Consider the following 19,239-nt stretch of genomic DNA (forward strand, 5'->3'; position numbering starts at 1 on the left):
CACGCACATAAGACAAAGAAAAAACGGAAGCCTGAAGATCTTAAAGCCTACATCATCTGGCGTATTCCAAGGAAGACGGAAGAGAAAGGAGGAAGACAAATTTTTATTCATTTGTAATGCATTTTGTTTTAAATTTGGTCTGTAATAATGCACGTCATGCATGATGCGAATGAAAGCTCAGTAATGACCGTAGACTGACCTTAGGCACCCAACATGTTCATGAAAAACCTTTTCTAGAAATACCAAAATCATACAAGGTTTTAAAATGAACTTAGGAACAAAAACAAGACCAAACTTGGGTTTTACAAAGACCCCGGTCGGCCGACCTAGTCACGTTTTAAACACCTCAGTCGACTGACCATGCTCTCAAGGAAGACGGAAGAGAAAAGAAGAAGGCAAATTTTTATTCATTGTAATGCATTTTGTTTTAAATTTGGTCTGTAATAATGCACGTCATGCATGATGCGAATGGAAGCTCAGTAATGATCGTAGACTGACCTTAGGCACCCAACATGTTCATGAAAAACCTTTTCTAGAAATACCAAAATCATACAAGGTTTTAAAATGAACTTAGGAACAAAAAAAAGACCAAACTTGGGTTTTACAAAGACCCCGGTTGGCCGACCTAGTCACGTTTTAAACACCTTAGTTGACCGACCATGCCCTAAAGGAAAGATGGTAGTTTTGGTCAAGCTCGGGCAAAAATGAACTAAAATGACCAACTGATCGATCCTCCACTTTTGGTTTTTTAGGAAGCCTCAGCCAACCAACCATTTTAGTTCAAAAATGCCTCGCTGACCGGTCCTCAAGAACCGGCAAACCAGCCTTATGGCCAACCGACCGAACCTACAAAGGTTTAGAATCGCCCTTTTGGAGAGCATTCACTTTTGGGCATTTATTTTTCACAACATATATCATTCACTCTCATTCAATCCTTTCTTTTCAAAATCATTTGAGAGTAAGATTTAGTTTCTCCCACATATTTTATTTGATAAATATCTTTGGGAGTAAACTTTATATAGTTGAGAATCTTGCACATCCATTGCAGAATTTCAAAAGCTTATTTATCTTTATTGAAAATTTCTTTTGAGCAAATTACCCTAGGCTTCTCTGATATTTATTTTGAAATATATTTTTCTTGAGAAAATCCTTGGGTAGATTAAGAGCACCTTGAGCATATTTTCATTCACATATATTAGCTTGAAAATGTCTCTTATTTTTATTTGGGCAAAATTTGTTTTAAAAGCAAAACAATAGGTTCTCCTGCACTTTCATTGAAAAATATCTTTGGAGAAATATTTTTCTATGAGGTATTTTATTAGATACATCATTCTCAAAGATTGCAAACTTAGTTTGAAAAATACACAGACTCTACTGAGCTTTAACTCACATCATACGAGAGTGCATTTGCGCTTATTGTTGTACATATTTGTTTAGTAAAGAAGCACTCCTATTTGTACACAAAATTTTTATTATTGTTGTTTTCCTAGCGTGTGATCGTCGGAAGAGGATTGCACTGGCCTGTAACGTGCACCGGATTGGCTTAGACCCAGTTAGGAGAGCTAGGATTTGCACAATCCTATAAGGTGTGCACCAGATTGATTCAGACCCAGTTAGGAGAACTAGGGGCATTGCCCTGTAAGGTGTAGTTGTATAGGTTGGGCTCAGTCCTGTGAATGTGAGCTGGGGTATTCCTCACCCAGTAAGGAGAAGAGATTGTAATCGGTGTCGCTCCACTTGTTAAATGAACATCAGTGAAATCCTCTTGCTTGAAGCTTGAGGCGGGGACGTAGGCAGTGTTGGCCAAACCCCGAAATAATATCGTGTTGTGCTTTCTCTTCCTTATGCTATTAAATTTCTGCACTTAAATTTACGTACTTGAATGTTTATATTTTAACTATTGTGAGTGTTTGAGAAACACGAAGATTGCTTTAGTTGCTTCATACTTCTACTCAGTTAAATTTTATTGGAGTTTGTTGTCACTTAGAAAAACCCTAGGTTGTGCAATACTGACTGCAATTTTAAATTGACTTAGGGAAAATTTTAAAAATTCAATTCACCCCCCCCCCTCTTGGAATTACACCAATTACATCAATTAGTATCAGAGTCTCGTTGCACTAGACTTAAAGGTTTTTGCAAAAGATCGTAATGGCTCATATTGGTGTATCCCCATTCCATGAGGGACAATCATTTACTAGGCCTCCAATATTTTGCGGTGTCAATTACACCGCCTGGAAAATAAGGACGAGCATATTTTATAAAATCAATGGATTGGAGGGCCTGGCAAATAACTGTTAAAGGAATTTGTATGCAAACAAATGAAAATGATACTACTTTAGCGTATGCAAATTCAAATGCCATGGATATGCTTTATCGTGCTTTAGATCCTAATATTTTTCGTGAAATTATGGCATGTAAATGTGCGAGGGAATATGGGAAGAGTTGGATAGGAGGTATGGAGTACCTAAGAAAGAAGAGACCACCACTCCTAAGGCCCCAAGCTTGAAAGATCAAAATGGAGTAAGGTGCGGTCTTATAGCATTAACAGACGAGGAGATATATGATTCTATCTCTACCTCTATAGATGATTCTTGTGCTAAATGCTACTATACATCATATGTTGAATCATCTGCCGAATCTAATGATAATACTGCTGATGTTGCATGCAATGATTCATGTGATTATTGTGATATATCTTGTAATGAATCATGTATTGATTTTGCTGTAGAGAGCATGCTTTCCTCCGAAAAACTAGAAAGGGCTTTATTTAAAATGCATAAATTTCTAGTTAGAATATCTAAGCAGAAAACATTTTTGATGAATGAAAATAAAAGGCTGGCAGAACAATTAAAAATTTAAAAGATTATCATGCCGCCTTAGAAAAGAAAAAGGTTGATAAGATATTGAAAATCACTTGCTTGGAAAGAACAATGATATATTATCCCGATATAATATCAAAGGTTGCAAGTGAAAAGAATAAAACAAATGAATCCTTTGGAGCTAAAAGAAATAATTCCTTCAAAAAGGGTTCATCGCGTGAATCCCACAGTCATGCCTCTTCGTTTAAATATAGAATTAGTAAGCATAATCATTCTCGTATATACAATACTTGCTTACACTGCAAAAGGAAGGGGCACATTAAACATAATTGCCTATCTAGAAGTGCCAGAGGCTTGGACAAAGAGATGATATGGGTAATCATGAAAGCAAACCCCTTAGGACTTGAGGAAGGAAGGATTCAAATAGAATTAAATAATTATTAGATTCTTCCTTAGAGCATAAGATTAGCTATACGGGGTAGTAATGACTAAAAGGCTTAGGAAGTGGTTTGTGCCTAAAATGTAAAAACTTAGTATATGCATCCACTATACACAATTTTGTATACTAAGAATCCTGAAAAACTAGCCAATACAAAACTTCAAGTAATATATCCAATCCAAACGCTTCATATCATATTGATTGGTGAAAATGTAAAATTATTGGTTATAGCATACTAATTTTGAATGGGAAAGGGATGAGTATCTCACCTGCTTAGATGGGACGTTTGTCTATACATATCTAATATCATTCCTCCGTATTGTTCAAAGCAAAGGTTCAAGGCATAATCAGCTAAAATATCTGAAACGTTTCATTTATGAGATTTAAACCATAAATTATTATCTTGAAAAAAATCTCAGAAGCATGCTCTATGATATCCACTTCCAAATGGACAAGGCAATTGTGTCTGGTATATAATTCTTATTGCTTAACCCATGCTTAAATATAAAAATATCAACTTAAGCATATTTTGTCCATTGCACAAATTCGAGTTTTAGGGGATCCATCTTGTTATATTTCATTTATCCCTAAACTCATTTCTGAACATAAAAGCCTTGATCAAAATGATAGTCATCACTCTAGGCTTAAGCACTATTAATCATAAATTCCTTATTCTTCTGGTGCTTATTAAAAAGCATCCTTCTCGCAATCAAAATTAGAGGCATTCACTAAGAAATTCAAGTTTTATTGTTAAATCAAAATATTCCCTTTGAACTTCAAATATAAAAAGTCTCTATTTTGGTTCATATCCTCCATAAGAAATCTTTACCATACCACAATCACAGTCGGTAAAGATTTTACATATTCATTAGATTGTATCCTTGTTCTAAATCGGGATCATATTTAGAGGATACCCTTCAGTAATGGCCAACTAGAAATGTCCAAAGAGCAGTGTTTAAGAAATTCATACTCTCAAATGCTCTTTGCCAAAGTCGTCTGGACATGATTACCATCACAAAAATATTTTGAAAAAATTGTCCTGCTTTCTCTAAATACTCTTCTAAATTCAATAGAAATTTAATCTTTAAGAGTATTTCTCACATCTCGCTTCATAAGCTCTCAAACTTTAAATCAAATCAAATCAATTAGAGCTTGTGAATGAGCTGAATGGCTAAGAAGATTGTTGTAGGTTTCAATCTTGATGGAGGTACATATATATAAGAGACTTATGCACAAACAGTTAAAATTAGAAGCCATTCGAACTTGTGCCTCTCACGCATTTAAATTCATGATAAAAGAGGCAGAGTAAGCTTATGATCCTGAAGAAATATTCATTGTGACTTTTTGGTCCTCTAAGCCTAAGCCTTCAAAGTTAGGTCTAAATCATTGAAAATCTTTAGACACTTGGCTAAGAACTTTGAAGAATAAAAAGGAAAAAGGCATAAGTTGGTAAAGTACATAACTCAGGGGGAGCATTTTTCTCTAAAATTTCATGACTCTATCAAATGCTCTCATAATCATATTTTATGCTCATATGCCTTAATGAAAAACAACAATGCACTGAACTCATATCTATCCACTATTATTTATTGTTCATATTATCTTTTGATGGATAGTATATATTTTATGAGAACTGTTGATTGTCTACTGAAATGCATGCTTGTATTGAAAGCCACCTGCATGGCTGATGTAATGATGTAAATTGCATGCTGGTAGATATTCTAGGTTGTTATATGCTTAAATTGTTTTATGTGATGATAACAACCAGGTTTCAGGTACATGGTAAAATGGGAAAATGTTTAATTTACAAATGGCATGTTGCTGAAATTTCGTTAGAAATTTCCCAAAATAACGAAATTTCCCAAAATAATCAAAATTCATAAACCATGTGCTTGAACGATTATGATAAAAAGCATGCTAAAATATTTTTGAAACAATGAGTGAATGTAAAATGAAAATCTAATCTTCATCTTCAGTTGAAAATGCATGCCTAAGAATGTTCAAGGGAGCATAAGCTCCATTCTTAGAGAAAGAACTTCAAGGACTCATATGCATCGTGCTTAACTTTTTGAATACTGAAGCTCTTCTAAAAACCCTGAACATCATATCCCGCTCTTAAAGGTCTATAAACAAATATGAATTGTTCTTGATTATGATCATTATTGTATGCCTTAACATCTATTTCTGATGCATTTGCTGCCTATAGGGACGACTATACTGATCAGGGATAAATATAGTTGATAAATATTCATTTAGTTGTGTAGAAAGTTTCAAAACGATTGCTTATACTAGCTCGCACACTAAATAAAATTAATCCTTGATTAGTATAAGCATGCCAATTCATCTAAGCTAGGATTCAAATCAAAAGGGAGAGCATCTAAAATAAATTTCCATCTTATTACGCTCACCAATAGTTTAGCTTAGATATGTTTTGAATTCACTATGGCATACGTTTAATTGTGATAATCTTATTGAAAATCTTAAGTTGAAATATGTTGTTTAGCCATAGTCATCTTGTGTAGCCATATGATCTTGCATTTGATTGTTAAATTTTTAGGATCTATATGGTTGTCCTTTTCTAGTTATATTATGAAGTATGATTGTATTGCTTAACTAGAAAAACTATGCTTGCTTTAGCTTTATATTAAAGTTTCTTTTTTAGCAAGCATCGTCCCCAGTACTTTTTGAATATCTCGAAGGGGATATTCCTTTTTGGCAAGAAATTTTTTTTTAAACCTAAAACCCTTTATCTCTTGCCTTATTTTTTGTTTGTTTATATTGCATAACTGGTCTGTTGATTATATATGAAAATACATGCGAACTAGTTAGCCTAAATTTATGCTCAAACCTACATGTAACATCATGTGCCGTACATTTATAACTCCAATCTTTTACGGGTCATATGATGTGACTTGAACTGCAAAAGGTTTGTGGCTATTTCTGGTCTAACTTTGTGTATCATGTCTTTCATTTTCTTATGAACCAGTTATACTGTTGTGTATGTATTCTTGAAAATTTTTCAAATCAAAAGTAAAAGTTTTTTATATATGCCCAATTATATATATGTTTTTATGCCCAAATGTTTTCATCAAAAAGGGGAGAATTTTTCTGAGCCTAAAATGTCAAAAAGGGAGAGTTTCTCTATTTTGCTAAGAAATTTTTTTTTAAATAATAAATTCTTTTTACTTAGCATAGCCCTTTTGCTTATGCCAAAAGGGGGAGAATTTCTTTGAGCAAAATGAAAAATTATTTGAAATGTTTTTTTAAGGGGGAGAATAATTTTAAATTGAAAAATATCTGAGTTGCGAGCTTAAATTGAAAAATATCTGAGCTGCGAGCATCTGTGTTTTAATGCCTAGACTAAATGCATGATAAAATTAGTGTGTCTTCTTTTCTTAATATGCCTGAGCTATACTGCTTATTTTAAATTATGCAAACCGGGTCTAGGGCTTCCCCCAATATCTTTTAAATTATTCTTCTTTTCTCCCTTCTTTTGCAGACAGCCCTGTGGGCTGCTCTCCATCTTCCTCTTCTTCTCCCTCTTCTTCTTCTTCTTCTTCTTCATTCTCTTCTTCTTCTCCTACTTCAGTTTTCTTTTATTCTTGCCCCTCTGCTCTACCCTCTGCAACCTCTCTAAGCCACAGCAGCCGTGTCTCTTCTCCAGCCCACGAACCAGCTCCCCCCTCTTGCTACTGGAAGCCATCACAGCCGCCAGCCCCCGTGAAGACCACCAGCAGCATCTCCTTCACAGCAGCAGCCAGCATCTTCTCCCGCACCAGCCACACAGAGCAGCCGCAGCAGCTTCACCTTCTCCTCTGCGACACCAACTGAAACTCCAGCAAACACAGCAGCTGTTCCTGCTGCAACTCCAGCAAACACAGCAGCAACCGGAGCTCCCCTGTTCCAGCCTTCATCACAGCAACCCGAGCAGCTTTATCACAGCAGCCCCGAGTCTCTGCAGCCACCCGAAGACCTCCATGGCTGGATATTTTGCTCTCTCTCTCTCTCTCTCTTTTCTTTTCTTTTCTTTTTCTTTTTCTTTTTTTTTTTATTAAGATTGTTTATTTTCATTGTTTTAGTTATTAATTGAAAGATTGGATTTTTTAAAAAAACTGTTTTAGTTGCATTTTATTTTAATTAAGTATTTGAATTCTCAAGTAATTTTAGCAATAAATTTTATTCGTATTAATTTAATTATTTTTTCTTATTCATAATTTTGTTAAAGGTTCGGTTTTTATTGTCTACGTATGTGTTTGATTGAGTTTTTATTGGTGCGTGTTTTAATTTCGTGTTCAAAGTTATTGTCTTTAGTTAACGAGTATTTTGATACTTGCTTGATTAGACGTAGGATTTTCATTTTTTTTCTATTGCAAGCATGAGTGGCTAAGTTCGGTAACTCGGGTTGTGGGTCGATGTCGTTTGCGTTCCATGGTTTATTAGTTATCCTATGATATCATTGTTAAACTTTTATTTGGTTAAAACCGAAAATTGAAGGAATCGTTGATAAATCACTAGCTCTTACTTCTTGTTTTGTTGTTGACGTTAGGCACATCAAAACCTTGATTTAATCTAGGATTTTAATCAACTTATTTTTACATAAAATTCGGTTGATGCGTAATAAGAGTTTTTATTTTCTTCCGTTTGGATGTGGCCAATTTACTCGATCGTTAGTAATAAAATTTCATCTTATTAATGCCTTGATTGGATTAACAAGAAAATGAGCAAGGCTTAGGAAATTAGTAAACGGTGGAAGCAAACAGACGTTGAACCGTAACCCGAGTGTTTGGTAAAATTGTTTCAGTTAATCTATTTAGTTTTGGTTGCGTTATTAGATTTACATTTTTGGAAAATTGATAAAATTTCAGTTTCATTTTGATAGTTTACTTAAGCTTCTCTCACTTTGTTTACTATTTTTTTTCAAAATCGTAAAAGACAAAAAAGATTTTCAAAACCCATTTTTCAGCAACAGGATTTCACTAAACTTTTATAAACACTTTGATACTTAGTAGTCCCTGTGGAATACGATCCTGGACTCATCCTTGATACAACTTGACACTTCTGCACTTGGAAGCACAACTCAGAACGAGTCAAGTTTTTGGCGCCGTTGCCGGGGACCAATTGGTGTCATTGAAGTGTTTCTCAGATTTCAGAGAGGTGTTATAGAGCTGTGAACGTCTTCACAGCTTGGGTGATATCTACTTCCTCTCCTTTGACCTGTTTGCTTTTATTGCATTTATACTGAATTTGTATGACTAGTTGGGCTAGAGATAACACATTTAGACTAGTCAGGACAGACTCATCCATCTCATCATCGAGTGAACCTGTTTCACTTGAATCACCATCTGACACGCGTAGCATCATGGCTGAAAATGAACCTCATGATATGGAGAACCCTAATAGGACACTCAGAGAATATTTGCAACCTGTTAGGACCAGCACCCCATCTTGCATTATTCTACCTTTGAATCCAAATGCTTTTAATTTTAAACCTGGGATGATTCCATTGTTACCTCATTTTCATGGCATTGAATCTAAAAACCCATATTTGCATATTAAAGAGTTTGAAGAAGTTTGTTCCACATTCATGGATAGAACATGCACTGAAGAGGTAATAAGACTGAAATTGTTTCCCTTTTCTTTAAAAGACAAGGCAAAAACCTGGTTTTATTCCTTAAGGCCAAGATCCATTGGGACTTGGCAAGAAATGCAAACTAAGTTTTTAAAGAAATTTTTTCCCATGCAAAAAACTAATGCTTTGAAAAGACAAATCATGAATTTTTTCCAAAAGGATGTGGAAACATTTTATCAATGTTGGGAACCTTTCAAAGACCTCTTAAATGCATGTCCTCACCATGGGTATGAGAATTGGAGGGTTATCAGTTTTTTCTATGAGGGGTTGCAACCAAAGATGAGACAATTTATAGAAACAATGTGCAATGGTGAGTTTTTCAATAAAGGGCCCGAAGAAGCTTTTGACTATTTTGATAATTTGGCTGAAAACGCCCAATCTTGGGATGTCTCTGATGTGTATGATAGATCTGAAAAACAAAAATGTATTAGTGGGGGTGGTAAGTATCAATTGGAAGAAGTAGATGATTTGATTGCTAGACTTGCATTGATGTCCAAAAGGTTAGATTCCATTGAGCTTAAGAAGGTAAATGAAATGCATGTTTTACCATCATCTTCTAAAAAATGCAGCATATGTGAGGATCCAGGGCATGCGACTGATGCATGTCCAACTATTCATGCTCTTAAGGAAGTTTTGCTTGATCAGTCTAACCCGGTGTATATGGTTTCTGAGATTTCTTATGAACCTTATTCTGATACTTACAATGTAGGTTGTAGAAGTCATTCAAATTTCAGTTGGACGAATGACCAAGTGGAGCCATCTCCCCAGGGACAAAGTCAATACATTCCTCATGCAGCATCTGGCCAAGACTCGGGACCCTCTTACTTTGCAAATCAGCCTCCTCCAATGCAAAGAAGGGAAATGGAAGATTCCATACAGCAGCTAGCCGTTAGCGTGCAACAATTCATAGCAAGCCAAAATGTGATCAATTCTAAAACTTCTCAAGCCATCAACGAGATAAGCACCGAATTGACTAGGCTGAACACATTATTGAATGCTTTGGAGATAGATGAATCCCAATTTCAACCCCAGCCAGATACTCAAGTGCAAATTGCAATCATGGAACCGTCATCCTATATTGAAGCAAATGTCAATGATTGCAATGTCGAAGCAAATCTCAGCTATGGTAGGGTGACTGGTGCACCAGATGAAGAAGTTGAGCAGAATGGTGAGACTTTAACCTTCAAGGAACCAGGTACAAATTTTAATGTTGATGCTTCTGAAGAACCAAAGGTAATTGTTCCGAAAACTTTTCCTCAAAGGCTGGTTCTTAAAGAAGTATATTTCCTGGAAACTATACTGGATAAGGATCCTTTCTTGTTAAAACAAGAAAGACAATTTGAAAATGTGTTGTCTGATATTGTGGGAAGTATTGATTTAGTCATAGATAACTTCTGTGCAGATAACAAAGCTGATGCATTATGGCGACTCAAATTTGGAGACCCGCCAATTCAATTTATAAATCTGCACCCACCGGACGAAATTCCTCCTGAGCCTCCTCCAGACACACTGTGACGTTTTGCTTTCCTTTGTTTTCATTTTGTTTCATTCTATCTTATTTTTAGTTTATTGATAGGTACAATTTCCTTTAGTTCAGTTTTCCTTTTCCATTATTTCTTCATCCAGGTACGCCCCACTTTTCCCGTGCACAGTTTTTCTATTTCCCCTATGTTTTCACATTGAGGACAATGTTCCATTTTAGTTGGGGGGTGAGCATTTGCATGTGACACTATGCACGTATATGTACTGGGTTTTATATTTAAAAAAAAAAAAACAAAAAATCATCAAAAATCAAAAAGAAGGAAAGAAAGAAAGGAAGAGTAGTGAGGAATTACATTGAATTATGCTATGCTTAACATTGACTCGTACCCTTCACATACCTGCATATAACCTAAGAACTACACACTTGAGTCATTTATGCGTAGTTTCTCTTTATATGATCTTATGACTCCATGAATAATTGATTGGTAATACATTCGTGTTAATTTGGTTATATAATTTTCTGTATTTACATGACATCTCACGAGGTTGAATACACACTCACGTGATTCATTGCACTTAGGATTTCCTGTGAGCATTGAGAGAACACTCATGGCGACTATGACACCTTGTGAGATATCCTTGAGCTATATATCATCCTTTTGAGCATTAATATCAAATCAGAGTTCATGGAACTCAAATCTCTTTTTTCTGGATGATTCCTTGTACACTAGTCTTTGTTTTTGATTTGCTAGCCTAGAGGTGACTTCTAGTGGGGAGATAGAAACCTAGGTCTTGTAGCCTACTCAAGATATGAAGGCTGAGCCACCCCTAGAGACAGACTTAGTTCATGGACCACTATTCGAACTCAATTCCCGTTGATGGTATGAAGATAACAAACGAAGTGTAATGATTGTCTTAATTGTTCAAGAAAAGGCAGAAAAATAAAGAATGAGCAGAAGAAACGATAAGAAATAAAAATGCGTGTGAAATGAAATGCTAATGTCTGCTCCACAGAAATATCACAAAAAGTCAAAGACACAACACATGTTCTCTACGTACGAAGATTCTTCAACCAGTTAATGCCTCAGATGTGTTCACGACAAGTTTGTGAATAAGTTGATCTAGGGTGGTCTCGGTTGGATGTGGCGAGTAGGTGAGAAGATGCTAAGGTGAAGGACCCGACACCTCATAGATAGGCTAGATCCTTTCCAGACTAGTCCACCCCGTACATTTACCGTTGTTCCTTTTATTATGTGGGATGTTTGATCGCAACACTCCTCCTCACATATAATGAGCGAACCCACTTCTTTCTTTTTGAGTGTTTTTGAGGGTATACCGGTTAGGCCGAGTCAAAGCGACCGTTCTGTAGGTGTCCACTGGTATCCTAGGTGTATTGAGTCACACATACACACACCTCGAGAGTCTACCTGTTTATACTCAGACTTATATGACTGCATTAACTCTGAATGTGCCACTAATTAACTTCAGGTGAGTATACTGCACTTAAATGACATATAAATGATGAAACTTGCATGAGTGATGTGCCTTGGAGAATGTGCATTGATTTCATGATCACTGGAGTTTGAAGTTGTAGGCACCGCCCTGAGATTCATTCACGTCATTTGCTAGAGATTAGCAAGTGTGATTACGCGTCAAAACTACGTAGTTGGGCACTTTAATCTAGTCTTTACGGCTTATATTTTTAATTAAATGTCCAATTATGTCTAATATTTTAACAAAGTGTCGAATTTAGTATTCTTAAGTTTCATTGCACAATTTATGAATTTTTGGTAATTTTTTGTCGCAGGAAGAGTCCCGAGAACCAAAACTGACACCTGTTCGTATTTCATGCATAACTTTTCCGTCCGAACTCTGATTGAGGCGATTCAAATTTCTGGAGAAATAGGAAAGGATTATCTACAACTTTTGTGTTTTGAGTTTTGTGAGAAACTTGCTTGGCCGGGTCACATTTTTGCTCTCTGTTCACTGCAATATTTGACCCTTGTGAAGCCAGTTTCTCACAAAACTCAAAACACGAAAGTTGTAGATAATCCTTTCCTATTTCTCCAGAAATTTGAATCGCCTCAATCGGAGTTCGGACGGAAAAGTTATGCATGAATTACGAACAAGTGTCAGTTTTGGTTCCCGGGACTTTTCCTACGACAAAAAATTACCAAAAATTCATAAATTGTGCAATGAAACTCAAGAATACTAAATTCGACACTTTGTTAAAATATTAGACATAATTGGACATTTAATTAAAAATATAAGCCGTAAAGACCGGATTAAAGTGCCCAACTACGCAATTTTGACGCGTAATCATTGATGCTGACAAAGCACAAGGATCTTATGTGTTTTTAAGTGCTTGAACAGGTTTATATTTTGACATGCACATAAGACAAAGGGTAAATGGAAGCCTAAAGATCTTAAAGTCTACATCATCTAGCATATTCCACGGAAGACAGAAAAGCAAAGAAGAAGACAAATTTTTATTCATTTGTAATGCATTTTGTTTTAAATTTGGGCCAGTAATAATGCATAATGCATGTCATGCATGATGCGAATGGAAGCTCAGTAATGACCGTAGACTGACCTTAGGCATCCAACACGTTCATGAAAAACCTTTTCTAAAAATACCAAAATCATACAAGGTTTTAAAATGAACTTAGGGACAAAGACAAGGCCAAACTTGGGTTTTACAAAGACCTCGGTCGGCCGACCTAGTCACGTTTTAAACACCTCAGCCGACTGACCATGCCTTGAGGGCAAGATGGTAGTTTTGGTCAAGCTCGGGCGACCATCCCCAAAATGAACTAAAATGACCAACTGACCGTCCCTCCACTTTTGACCTTTTAGGAAGCCTCGGCCGACCGACCATTTTAGTTCAAAAACACCTCGGCCAGCCGGTCCTCAAGAACCAGCAGATCAGCCTTAAGGCTAGCCAACCAAACCTATGAAGGTTCGGAATCGCCCTTGGCTCAGCCAACCAGCACCTTCCACAACCGACTGAACCCTATTTGAAATTCAAATCTGTTGTGAGAGGTTAGCCGACAGACGCTAGGGTCAACCGACCGAACCTCTCAAGTTTCAGTTATTTTCCAGCGCTAATCACGTTTAATTTTTAATTAAATAAATTGAAAAATACCGAGCGTGTCCTCAAGCGGTCATTTTTTTCTAGACTCTATATATTCCCCCTCATAACAAATTTTTTAAGCAGAGATTAGAGAGAAAAATCCTCTGAAAATATTTTTTAAGATTCATTCATTTTATACTCTCCTACACTCATTATTTGAAAATATTCTTTTGGAGAGCATTTATTTTTCAGAACATATATCATTCACTTTCATTCAATCCTTTCTTTTCAAAATCTTTTGAGAGTAAGATTGCAGTTTCTCCCACATATTTTATTTGATAAATATCTTTGGGAATAAACTTTATATAGCCTGAGAATCTTGCACATCCATTGCAAGATTTCAAAAGCTCATTTATCTTTATTGAAAATTTCTTTTGAGCAAATTACTCTAGGCTTCTCCTATATTTATTTTGAAGTATATTTTTCTTGAGAAAATCCTTAGGTAGGTTAAGAGCAGCTTGAGCATATTTTCATTCACATATATTTGCTTGAAAAGGTCTCTTATTTTTATTTGGGCAAAATTTGTTTTAAAAGCAAAACCCTAGGTTCTCCTGCACTTTCATTCAAAAATATCTTTGGAGAAATATTTTTCTAGGGATTAAGCTTTCAGGTATTTTATCAGATACATCATTCTCAAAGATTGCAAACTTAGTTTGAAAAATACACAGACTCTGCTGAGCTTTAACTCACATCATACGAGAGTGCATTTGCGCTTATTGTTGTACATATCTGCTTAGTAAAGCAGCACTTCTATTTGTACACAAAATTTTTATTATTATTGTTTTCCCGGCGTGTGATCATCTGAAGAGGATTGCACTGGCCTGTAATGTGCACCAGATTGGCTTAGACCCGGTTAGAAGAGCACCGGATTGGCTCAAATCCGGTTAGAAAAGCTAAGATTTGCACCATCCTGTAAGGTATGCACCAGATTGGTTCAGACCCAATTAGGAGAACTAGGGGCATCATCCTGTAAGGTGTAGTTGTATAGGTTGGGCTCAACCATGTGAATGTGAGCTGGGGTATTCCTCGCCCAATAAGGAGAGGAGATTATAATCGGTGTTGCTCCACTCATTAAGCGAGCATTAGTGGAATCCTCTTGCTTGTGAGCTTGAGGCAAGGACGATCTTATATCGTGTTGTGCTTTCTCTTCCTTATGCTATTAAATTTCCGCACTTGAATGTTTATATTTTAACTACTGTGAATGTTTGAGAAACACTGAGATTGCTTTAGTTGCTTCATACTTCTACTCAGTTAAATTTTATTGGGGTTTGTTGTCACTTAGAAAGACCCTACGTTGTGCAATACTGGCTGCGATTTTAAATTTACTTAGGGAAAATTTTAAAAATCCAATTCATCCCCGCCTCTTGGGATTACACCAATTACATCACTCCTCTCACCCATCCCCTTCCTCTTTTCTAATTTCTCCATAGCTACAAAACTTTGACGCTGCCCCTGCATCACCGAGGTTTGCGAAGTTTTGGGACCCAGTGGAGGAGGTGTCTAAACATTTAGGTGGGTCAAAAGGGTGCTATTTCTCTAGGTTGCTGCACTTATTCAGGTTTCTCTTTCTAGTATCTCTACTATTTATCTCCTTTCGAATTCAAATAGCTAGTAAGACCAAGAGAATCTGGAGAGATTTCCTTTCATTCGGGATTGGGGAAAAGAAGGGTCATTTGGTTAATTGGGAGGTTGTCTGTAGGTCTAAGAAAAAAGGGGGTTTGTGTCTTGGAAATGTAGTGCCTAAAAACACCACTTTAATGGGTAAATGGCTTTGGGGGTTTCCCTTAAAAGAGGGTTGTAGAGACCCAAACCCGTAAAATAAGAAAAAGGGTAAAAAGGTAATTTTAGCAGGCTTCGTCGACGAAGGTCCTTCTGCGGTTCATCGCCAAAATTCAGAGCCTCGACAACGAAGAGATCCTGATCGACAGGAAAAATATCGGACAAGGGTTCGTCGACAAAGGAAAGAGGTTCGTCGACGAAGAGCCTTCTGTGGCTCATCGACGAAGACACCATTCGTCGACAAGTTTGATTAGGTCAAGGGATCTATAAATATCATTTTTGGTTGCTTAAGGCTTAAGAAACTCAAAACTAACTCTCTCTCTCTCTCTCTCTCCTCGATCATTTGCTATTCGTCACCCGAATCCATAATCCGACGTTACCACGTGGATCAGGGGGAAAACCCTTACGATTATAGCGGATTGGATCTTCGTCTTGAGGACTTCCGGGTTTCACCCCGAAATCGAGGTAAGGGTCTAAATTCGTTTTTGGTTCGATAGATCTGTAGTAAATAGGATTGTGTTGAAAACTGTTCTTCAGTTTATAGGTTTTGAGAACTTGGTTCGCTGTTTTGGGAGCCGTATAGTTCGTATTTCGGAATTCGAAAAAAGGTAAGGGGATTTGTTTACATCAATCTTTTTAGAAAAACTAAACCTCTAAAAAGTTAGCTTATGTTTATATGCACGTATTGACTGATTATTTGAGAAGTTTCACCGGATAAAAATGCCGATTTTACGATTTTGGTAAAAATGAGGGTTTTGGCATATAATCTCCAAACTTTTCAAATTTTCTTTATTTGTATTAATCTTAAAGTAAGAGATGCTTGAACCCCTTATTTTCCATTAAATGATATTTATCGAGTTATATGCTATATAGCGGATTTTGACCAAACAAGTGACATATGATATGAAATGGAATATGTGAATCTATTTAAATACGTATATGAACTATGGGAACTGGAGTTCCATTTTACTATCTAAAAATGTGGAAAACAAGTACCGATTATATACCGAGCTTATTATGTAAAAAGGGTTAAACCAGGAGTTTGTGTGTCGGTTTATACCATAGTATGAATGAATGAGGTTGTAAAAATACTAGAGCTGTATAGGTGATTTGTGAATTTCAAACAAGTTAATTCGTTTTATCATAAATTGTATATATAATATTTGAAACCGCAGCTTGTTACTATCAGAGCCTAAAAAAGCTCACCGTTATATGAGAGCCCTAAAAAGCTCACCGTTATAAGAGAGCCTTAAAAAGCTCAACGTTATATTAAGCCTTAAAAAACTTAAGCGCGGTTCTATTGCTTTATACTGGATACAATGCAACCACACATCTGATTTTCAGTGTGGGTATCGAGATAGTTGGCTGAATTTGGAGTGTGCCACTGGTAGATTAATGGATCAAGTGGTTCCAGTCGGACTATAATAAATTGCACAACCCGAGCCAAGGGGTAGTTTTGGCATTTGTTATTATTTTTCTAAGTTGGACAGTGTTCAAAATATGCATATAAATGATTCAAAAACTAAAATAGGCAAAGTCACAGGTTTGAGTACCGGGCAGAGGGATCGTACAATGTATGGGCTTGTACCCTACCCTCACCTCGAGAACTCTCGCTTGCAACGATGCCAAATTATCTATCGCTGGAAATATTTATATATATATATATATATATATATATATGTATCTCCTATATTACAATATTGAGAATATGCTACATATGTGATTGCTTTCTACTGGTTTGAATATGTATGGTTACACACTGACGTAATATTTTCCACCTTACTGAGAAGCATCTCACCCCAACTTACAACCTTTGTTTCAGGTCCTATAGGACGTCGGTCCTAGTTGCAAAAGGAACTTGGAGTGTCATTTTGATTTTAGCTTACGTAAGCGTTTTGTATATGTTATAGACTCAGTTCAGAATATCTTTTGGAGATTGTAAGAACATGTTATGTTTAAGAACGATCGTATGTATTTGAGGATACAGTAAGAACCTCTAGGTTTTGTTTATTATATTCCATATGAATGTTTATGTTTTCTGTTGTGCATGAGATTAGATATCAGTATGAAACACCCGTATGTCCCTATTAAGGGCGGGTGGTATATGTATGTTCATTCAAAGACAGGTGTAGTAGCACTTTGGGGCCGTATAAAAGGTCGGGGCGTTACAAGTGCTCCCTTTGGCACAAGGTTATTAAAAGATACTTGAACAAATGCTCCCAGACAGAAGCCGAGAACACAACTCTATTCCCCATAACAAGCTTAGGAGGTGTTGTGCGATCTTTAAAGGTTCTCTCACTCCTCTCAATCCAAAGGGTCCACCGGATAACAAAAACTGCAAAACACCATAAAACTCCTTTGTGCTCATGCCAAAACCCCAATAATTCACTAGAAAGAAATCGCCTGCAACTCAAGGCACCACCCAAGCTTCACTGAAACAAGAGAAAAAGAACACAGTTTCCCACCCAAAAATGAAGGAATAGGTGATTGCTAGTTTCATTGGACTCACAACACATCATGCAGATATCAGGATTGAGATTTAAAGGGATTTCTAATATGTAAAAAATCAGAGTTAATCATATTGAGAGTCACAGTCCAGCTGAAGGTCCGAATCTTAAAAGGTACCTTTGCCTTCCAAATGGTGTGGCTCTAAGGGGGGAAAAATTTGTGGAAAGGAGTTTTAGGTGAAGCAAAAAAGATATCATAGAAAAGAGACCTGAGCTTGACCCTTCCATACCCTCTCATCCCCAAAAACAAAATGATTCAGAGCATTAAGCAGGGAAATTAGCTCGTCGACCACTCTTTCAGATTCCTGAAAAAGTGAAGACACCAAAGAAAAAGAAGCCCCCTCAAAAGAAAGTAAAGATCTGACATGTGCATTGTCAAGGCGGAAAGCTTATACAGGCAAAGGAACCATCATCTCCAACCAGCACTCACCTAAAATCCTCCAAAAACTGAACGTTTCTGCCATTACTCACCCTGAAACAAGTGAGAGGAATGAATAGACAAGAAACCTATTCCAGGGGCGAATAACAATGTCACTTCCTCTAGTATCTCACCCATCCTGATGAACACCATACATTTTATAACCTTGTGCTATAAGAAATTAAGCTCAGGGGAACCTCCAAATCCATTTTCCAATTACAGAGACGTTTTTACTTTCTAGAAAGCATATTAAGGAGCCCCAATCCCCCTTCATATTTAGGTCTTCTAAATACCTCCCAGTTAACGACATAATATCTCTTATTCTCCTCGAAACCCAACCTAGGGAAGTCACACATCAATCTCTCCAGAGGATTACTGATACTTGTATACATTACACACACTAAAAAAAGATAAGAAGTGAATAGAGATCTATTATCTCTGTGTTCCTTGTACCAAATTTGTTGTGGGTGATAATTCTAGCATTTGGTTTTGAGAAGATAATTGGGTGGGTGATTCTACACTTTTCATTTCTTTTTCCTCATTTGTATCTTCTTTCCTGGTTGCATAATGGTGTCCTTTCTTCTTTTTTTATCCCAAGTGAGCAAGTTTCTCTTGGGATTTCCATTTTAGTAGGTTTCTCAATACTAGGGAGGTGGAGGAATTCTATTTTTTTTGTTGTTGTTGGAGGCTTGCCATAAAAGTAGGAGGGATTGTTGGTCCTGGTTTTAGATTCTTCAGGGTTGTATTCTGTTAAATCGTTTTTCTCTTGAGCATGTGATTCATGTTGACATGTTCTTTCAACTTCACCATACTATTTGGAAGGCTAAAGTCCTCCCCTCTAAGAACCTGTACTCTAAAATCTAAACTTATTTTTCTTCTCAACATATCAGCAACCAGACAGCTAGATATGTCAGATAATCAGTTCTAGGATCATAGGAAGATTGAAAAACTCAAAAATGAAATCAAATGCTTTTCATAAACTTTCTCTAGCTTCCGAGAATGCAGGACATCATTTTTCACATAGAAAATAAGT

General features: G+C 36.5%; 1 protein-coding gene across 1 annotated transcript in view; it reads right to left on the reverse strand.

The window, feature by feature from the left end:
- Positions 1–19,239, reverse strand: part of LOC131156202 (uncharacterized) — a 42,379-nt gene that overhangs the window by 14,122 nt on the left and 9,018 nt on the right. The window lies entirely within an intron of this gene.

This window comes from Malania oleifera, chromosome 5 (assembly GCF_029873635.1).
Source record: "Malania oleifera isolate guangnan ecotype guangnan chromosome 5, ASM2987363v1, whole genome shotgun sequence".
Classification (NCBI taxonomy): domain Eukaryota; kingdom Viridiplantae; phylum Streptophyta; class Magnoliopsida; order Santalales; family Ximeniaceae; genus Malania; species Malania oleifera.